Source organism: Kryptolebias marmoratus, linkage group LG6 (assembly GCF_001649575.2).
Source record: "Kryptolebias marmoratus isolate JLee-2015 linkage group LG6, ASM164957v2, whole genome shotgun sequence".
NCBI lineage: Eukaryota > Metazoa > Chordata > Actinopteri > Cyprinodontiformes > Rivulidae > Kryptolebias > Kryptolebias marmoratus.
In genome coordinates, this window is record NC_051435.1 from 5,781,522 (window position 1) to 5,789,789 (window position 8,268).

Below are 8,268 nucleotides of genomic sequence, written 5' to 3' on the forward strand. Positions count from 1 at the left end.
TCAATAATGTACATTTTTCTGCATTTGTATGTACATAAATACACATGTGTGTGTGCTTTATGGAGTGTGTGGTGTGTTTGTGGTTTGCGTGTGTATGGGGGGGAAAGGTTGGTGCAGAGGGAAGGCTAAGGGGGCGGGGGTGTTATTATCACCTTTCTGGCCAAGGGCAAAGCCACTGAAACTCAATATCGCTGTAGTGCTGTCGCCCATAAAAGCCCTGTCACCCGACATCGTTCCACAGGAGTGACACAATTATTCACAGCCAAATTCACCCCGACAAATCCAACTGTCTTTCATTAAGTCTTCTTTCCACTTACTGAAAAAAAAAATGTGTGAGCAATAGCTCTTCTGCTCATTTACATGATATTACTTTATTCTGGAGATGTAGAAGCAGACGCTGCTTTAACCTCTAAAATCAAATTTATTTTTCTTATACTTCTCATTGCTAGATCATGACTTGTCATTTACTGACAAAAAAAGTTCCTTTCAACTCTTGACTTTCCAGGGCTTTTCCAGTCAGTTCAGATGTTTCATCTGGTGAATCATAGTTGGTGGAGTGCAAACAGCTTTGTTGGAGACTCCCAAAATATCACCAGACTGACATTTTGCAGATATGTTACACTGCTTACACGTGGTATTAGCACGCATCTTGGGTGATCTGACAGATCACCGTGGACAGATAAATGAATGTCCTGCATCTTGAGTCACCACTTGTGGATAAGTGCTTCGGAATAAACACATTGCTGTGTTACTCTTACATTACTTTCTATGGTGGGTAACAATCAAAACAACCTCAGTGCATCTAGTGCTTTTGTCAAATACTAGACTAAAGACATTAGCTGACTTGAACTAATTAACTAATTAACTGGAGATAGTGATCCCCAAAATGCCATTCTCCATCACCAAGGGGGTGGCGGAGAATGGCAGCGCTAAAATACTGTGGGGCTTCCAAATCCGGACTGACACACAGGTGATGGCTAACCAACCGGACATTGTGGTGGTCAAAAAGCTACAGAAAAAGGCAGTGGTGATAAAAGTAGCAATCCAAAGTGACTGTAACATCAGGAAGAAGGAGCATGAGAAGCTGGATGAATACCAAGGGCTGACAGAGGAAATAGAGACGTTTTGGAAAGTGGAGGCCTCAGTGGTACCAGTGGTCATCGGAGTACTCGGTGCTGTGACCCCCAAACTGGAAGAGTGGCTCCAACAGATCCCAGGAACAACCTCAGAGATCTCGGTCCAGAAGAGCCCAGTCCTAGGAACAGCTAAGATACTGTGTAGAACCCTCAAGCTCAAGTGAAATTGCAATACTTTTTAATGCCAACATAGTTTTAAGACGTAACATTGTGAAATCAGCTGGACAGTGACACATACAAGTAAGTGCATGAAGAAAGTCCCTAATTCATATCATCAGCTGGTAAATTTATGTTTAATTACTTTCTTAATCCTTCATTTTGAACTGATACATATTCTCATTCTCTTTCTAGTGTCTGAAGTGGTCAAAAAAGAGATAGTTGTCTTTCAGTGACTGCAGAAGGGGAAAAAAGTTGAATTCTTACGGAAACTGTGTATCAGTATTTGACCTTGAACTAAATGCAGCTAAATTAGAGGCTTATCAAAATTATTTTACCTCTCAGTGTTTCATATATATGTGCAGCAGAGTTGTGAATGTAATGTGCTGCTCACTTTACTGACTGTTCCCTCGAAGCCACCTTGCCCTGCCTTCCTTCCGTAGTTTCTCTCTCATCTTGCCCCACCCCCCACCCCCACCCCCCTTTCTGCTGTATGACTGTGTTTTGTTAGGGAGGGCTGATTCTTCATACTTGGCTGAAGCTTTATGGACAGTAAAGATCTGATTTCAAAGTCCGGCAGGGTGTTAGGCCTGGGGTCTTGGCTCAGCATTAGTTGCCTGCTGAGTGGAGACACTGCGCAGCCCCTGACCAGATGGCCGTTAGCCCACATACAGTAGATTCATATTGTGGGTGATGTGAACTGCTGAAATTCACGTCTCTGAGCAGCTTCATTTTTCAGCATCATGGTCATTGAGTTGCACTGATCTCCTGAAAATGGCTCAGCATCAGTGTTTGAATGCTTTGACACTGTGTGCACTGAGATAAGCAAACAGTTTTGCAAATAAGACAATGCACACAGGAAACCCTCAGTGTTACCTTTTCTTATTAGATTGATTGCCTGCCAGCTCAATTCTATATCAGTCAAACACAGTGTAATTAAAGGCCTCATATTTCTTGAAAAAATCCAAACCACCCACCGCCTTTCATGCCATAGTGTTAAAGTAAGATCATTTTACGTTAAGAAATGATGACGTTAAAGTCATTTTTGTCAAACCTTGATAATAATGTTATACGCATGCAATACTGTTACACTCAAAGTATATGTTGTGAATGAGTCTCAGTTTCTACCACCTAAAATTTTACCTCATTATCTGTGAAACTGAGTTATAGACACTTTAGTGTTTCTAAGGTCAGTTGGCTGTGTCAGTCATCTTAAATCAAGTTGATTCCAAATGGTAATCAATTGTAGATGTACAGTGGATCATGAGATATTTAGGTCACAAACAGACACACAAACACACATCTTTTAGCCATAATTATCTTCCACCACTGAAAATCAAAGGTGAGTGATAATTACGGAAAAAAGGCCTAAGGCATTATTGAGCCAACACTGAGTCTTTCTAAAAAAAACACCCATTTTCTGCAACACAGAAGAAATGACGAGAGCTCTCAAGCCTAAAGATCAGTGTATTTTTTCAGGCCTTCTTTTTCTCTCTAGACTGGAGTCCCCTTACTTGTTTACTCCCTCACTGTTTCATCCTAATCACATAGCTCAGACTGGAGATATGTGACATGTTCCTCAAGCGTGGATAATACATCTGTGGAGACTTAGGTCAGCGCAGCAAAGGAAACCGCCCTGATGGATATGGAGCTTTGCTAAGATCTGCCAACAGCACATTTTTTAGTCATTACATTAAACTTATAACGTGAGTTCTGTTCTGCAAAATATTTTGTTGTCGCAGAAGAAAAGAACGGGAGGAGAGGAACAAGAATTTACTAGTGGCACGAAGAACAACAACAAAAAAAGCTGTGTTGGGCTTTTTTTTCCATGCAGCTTGTACTGCTTCAGGCATCTCAGGAGTTTGTTCTGTCAGTGCACCACTTTTGTCAAACAGTAAAACCTTCAGGAACTATAGGAATTTTGACAGATTTTTTTTACAGTAAAGGGTTAGTTCAGTTTTTTTTTAAATTGGGTTTTGTGGAATAACTGTTATCTTACTTACTTTAGATAGCTCTTTGAATGGCCTCAGTTTGAAAAAAATGGAGTTTAATTGTGACCACACTGAGTGGGGTCAAGACCACAGTGGATTGCTGCCATCCCAAAACAACTTTATTTTTTCTAGTAGCTCATATAAACCTTTTTTTAACCCTTATTATTATTGTCAGTTTTGCCTTACATAGTTATTACAGCAAAAAGATTATATTCCTGTTGAAAGTCCAAACAGCTGCACCAGAAGTGCTAGAGTTAGCTGCTGCTGCCACTAATTGCTCTTGCAAATAACCAAAAAATTATTTGTAATGCAAAGCTATTTTAAAATGTGTTGGCATGGTGGAGTAGTTGTTATAGTTGTTGCCTCATAAGAAGGGTGCAGGTTCAAAACCAGACTATGGCCTTTCTGCGTGGAGTTTGCACATTCTTTCCAAAGACCAAAAACATGCATCTTAGCTTAACTGGTAACTGTAAATTCACACTAGGTGTCAGTGAGAGGGAATGGTTGTCTGTCTCATTCATCTCTATGTGGCCCTGTGATGTCCTGGTGTCCTGTCCAGAGGGACATAGACGCCACAGAACTTTTATTTAGGAACATCCAATAAATCTATTTTCATATATTGCCATTCACCATATCACTGTATTGCTTCATACGATGTCACAATGCACTTAAACACAACATTAAACTTTAAAACCATCACAAAGTGCAGAAAAAAAGAGGTTTACTTGTGCAAAAAAGCAAATCAAAACAATTCCTTGCGAGAAGTTGTGGTGTCCTTTTTGGTCTGTCATTGAGGTTTGGAGCACTGGTGTGGATTATGAAGCGCTCCCTCCTCCCTCCTCCACCTAGGAAAAGCTAACAGTCCTAACCCCTGTCCTGCCACACCTATCGTGTTCACGCTGCACACATTCCCCCTCTGACACTTGTTTCATCTGGGCGTGAAACAGATTCCTACCGTCTGCCAGAATGCACCACCTATCTCTCGATGTGATTCTCTTTCACCCCCTTTTTCCTCTTTTTTTTAAACTTTATCTTTTTCTGTGCCACAGATGTGCCCCTTTTGTTTCCACAGAAAATGCCCTGCCCTGACTTCAGTTCCTCAAAACACATTCCCGGGTGATTACGATCAGAAATGATTAGAAATCCCATTGGGGCTAATATTTTATTTGACAGCTTGAATTAGATCTAAATAAGAAACACATGATGGCCCTAACCTTTTTAAAATAAACCACAGTCATCCCTGGAATCCCCAGGAGAAAGGCATGTTCATGAAATTCCTTCAAAACTGGCACACACACACACACACACACACACACACACACACATACTGAAAGTGTGAGAGAGGTTGTTGTATAAATTATTAATACCTCCTGCTGCCACATGATTTTACATGTCAAGAAGCAGAAAGTCTCTTCAGATAAAGGAAGGAACTGAAGCTATACTAAATTATGGTCTTGTTAAAGCAATGAAAGCAAACCCTGGCTGCCATTTTTCAACAAAAGCTCCACAATTTGGTTTTATATTAATTAGTCCTGCACCGTATCTTCTGCAGTAATTGCACTGTGACCCCATCAGTGGTGCCCATACATTATGGGGATAATTTGCAGATAAAATGAGCCAGAAAACCTGTTGTATAAGAAACCAATCAGTCTTCTCCAATTTTCTGAGTCCTATCGTTCACTCTGCTCTCCTGCAGCTGAACAACCACAGACTGAGTGGAGAAACAGACCTCTCATTAAACTCAGAATAGCACTTATTCATGTTGTCTTTCTTCTCTTTCAGGGTCCTTGTTCTGTTTGGTCTGATCACTGGAACCAGAGCAGTTTTACTAATAACAGTAAGTAAATTTTGTCTATGCAGTTGGGATTACCTAATTCATGTCAGAAGATTAAACCTAAAGGAGTAACTCTGCATTTTAATCTTAAACTTAGCATACAATGTTTTCAAAGATTTTCATATACCTTTAACTTTTCTACATTTTGTCACGTTACAACTTTAAAGTATTTTACTAAGATTTCATGTGATAGACCAACACGAATAAGTGCACAATTGTGAAATAGGGGAATGATTTTAGGAGCAATGTTCAATTCATCATCTGAAAACAGAAAGAGTACAGCACAACTGCAAGACATGGCATCCACCTAAACTGACAGGTCCTCAAAGAGAGAATTAACCCAAGAAGCAGCCAAAAAACCCGTAGTAACTCTGGAAGAGCTGCAGAGATCCACAGCTCATGCGGCTCACAGGATAAGTATTAGTTGTTCACTTCACAAATCTGGCCTTTATGGAAGAGTGGCAAGAAGAAAGCCATTGTTGAAAGAAAGCCATACAAAGTTCCATTTGCAATTTGCCACAAGCCATGTAGGAGTTCAAGGCACTATATATTGCCTTGTGTTTTATTCTTAAGTTTTTAAAAAAAAAAACCTCCCCATGTTGCACTTGAGCCTTCATTCCAACATTCACCGTTATCTTTACAAAATGAGTTTTCCCCGTCAGTGATTGTTGCACAGATCCTGTTATTTCACACATTTCTAACTAGTGCGCAACATGTGTAGGAGTTGCGTATATCCTTTAATTATTAGGAGCAGACAAACAAGCCAGCTCTGTGGCGTGTCTTATTTGGTAATTTTAGAGGTTACAACATCAGCCCTTCGGCAACCCATAAGCCTTTTTAAACACAATGAGAGTCGCTGAGAGAATAACAATTTTATTGTACAGTATGTGAAACCTAATCACATATTTAACCAGAGTTAATTTTCATCCATGCATGGCCATTTAAGCTCCATAAAAGAAGTCAATTAAATAAATAAAAAAGACAAAGTAGTGTTTTTCTTGAAGTATGCCGAATCAATTTGTTATAATAACACCAATGCTTGTTTATGTTTTTCTCAACACTTGATATTTAGAGAAATGGACTTTGTCCTGACATCTGTTTTCACTATTTTACTCAAATTTTATAACATCTTAGCAAATTTTACGTGGTTAGATGAGTTACACTTTGATGTTTAATGAGGACTTTGTCTTTTAATTCTATCAAGCAGGGAAAATAATCAATTCTAGGCTTGTTACATACAAAAAATGTTGCATTTACACTACTATTTTATTTCAGACAGTTAGTAACTAAGATATTTATTTATTTAATCAGCTTTGTGTTAAAATGCATTCATTGCTACGTTACAGACCTGCACCTCACACCAACAAAGATAAGAAGGCTATTTAGGGCCAGAATAATACAAAAACAGTTTTCACAGAAGCCAATTTGTTAGTTTGTTTTAAACAAATGAGTGGGGAAAAAATCATGAAACTGTTATATAACAATGTTCCTCAAAAAAAAGAGAGTTTTTTGCTTATTATAGTGCACTATAATACTGAACAATTTAAAGAATGTTGAAAAACATTATAGCATAAAGAGTAAATAATCAACTGGACACCACTAATGACAACCCCCGCAGACTATAGTAAACTAAAGAATAGTTATGAATCCACATGTGAAAATCTTTTGTCCCAAAATTATCTTTTTAAATGTCATTTAAAACTACTTTACTGTGGAACATTTTCAAGGGGAGGTGTTGACTTCTCTGGGCTGTGTGGCATCATTAAAGCATTAGGAATAAACATCATTAACATGAAAACTTGTTTCATCACTGATGAGGAGATGTTAGAGCAGCATCTAGCAGCTTTATAGCCTTTTTCCACCGAGACTCATGCATCATTTGACTTGACAATGCAAAATCACATTTTGCACACATTACAAAGGTAAAGCAGAAAGAAGAGGGTGATGAGAATGGTCCTGACCTGTCCCCAGGAAAAAAATATGAACACATTTTAAAGCCAAAACAAGCTAATAACCCCACACAGTTGCACCTTAAGATGAGACCCCAATAACAACTGGACAAAGTAACACCTGAAACTTTTCATTGTTTATATCCTCAGAGCTGGAAAGAAAAGAATAGCAACTTAAAAAAAATGGTTAAAAAAATGTTATTGCCCCGTAATGTTTCACAGACCTGAAATGCAGAAATAGGTGTGTATGAAGCAAAGTTGGAAGGACAAAATATAAAAAAACAATAATTTATGTGTCTCAATTCCATATTACTTAAATAACTGTCTAATTAAATTTAAATTTAGGAATCATTCTTTTTTATTGTCCATACATTTGAAATTGCACTTCCATTAAGGTGATTTAGAAATTGTAAATGTCTAATCAAGCTCTTCAAAAAAGGGGGGGAAAAAAACAACAAACTTGGAAAAACTGGAAGAGTCTTTCACTTTCCTCAGAACACACATCCCACACAGAGGAACACTGAGGAACAGTGACTACTCAGTGTGATTCATCAGCATTACTGGCAGGGCAGAAACTTTATTATAACAGATCTTATCTTGTCTCCCCGCTCCCCCATTTGAAAACTTTGGGTCTTTCTGCTCTTTCTTCTTTGTCCAACTTGTGTCCAGAGGGCTTGTGGCGTTGCTGCTTGTTTGCAAAGAGATAGAGCGGACCAGCCAGATGGGTAACAGACATACACACACACACACACACCAGCACACACACTCATGAAGATTGTCTTGGAGATACTGGGTGCAGATGACTTCTGGATTGGCCTCTAAACGCTGCCAGCCACAAACAGGCACACATACAAACATTCCTCACACATATAAAGGTCTTTTAGAGTTCTTTAAAGTGACACATTTTCTCAAACTTCAATATCAGAAGTGGCATCCCATAAAAACAAACAAGTAGTGTAAAAATCAAGAGTATAAAAATGCATTTGCCCTGATATAGAACAGTAATATTAAAACATGGAAGTGAAATCTGACATAATTGTAACATTTATCAATGTTTGCTGTTTCTTTTATTGCATAATAAATTAAGTTTTCCTTTTTTTAAGACAACACAAACTTAGTCAGGTCAGTTTTTATGTCTCTACCACCATCTTGTGGATAATAATGGAACAACACGTTCAACTTGAGAAAAAAAAAATGGTTAA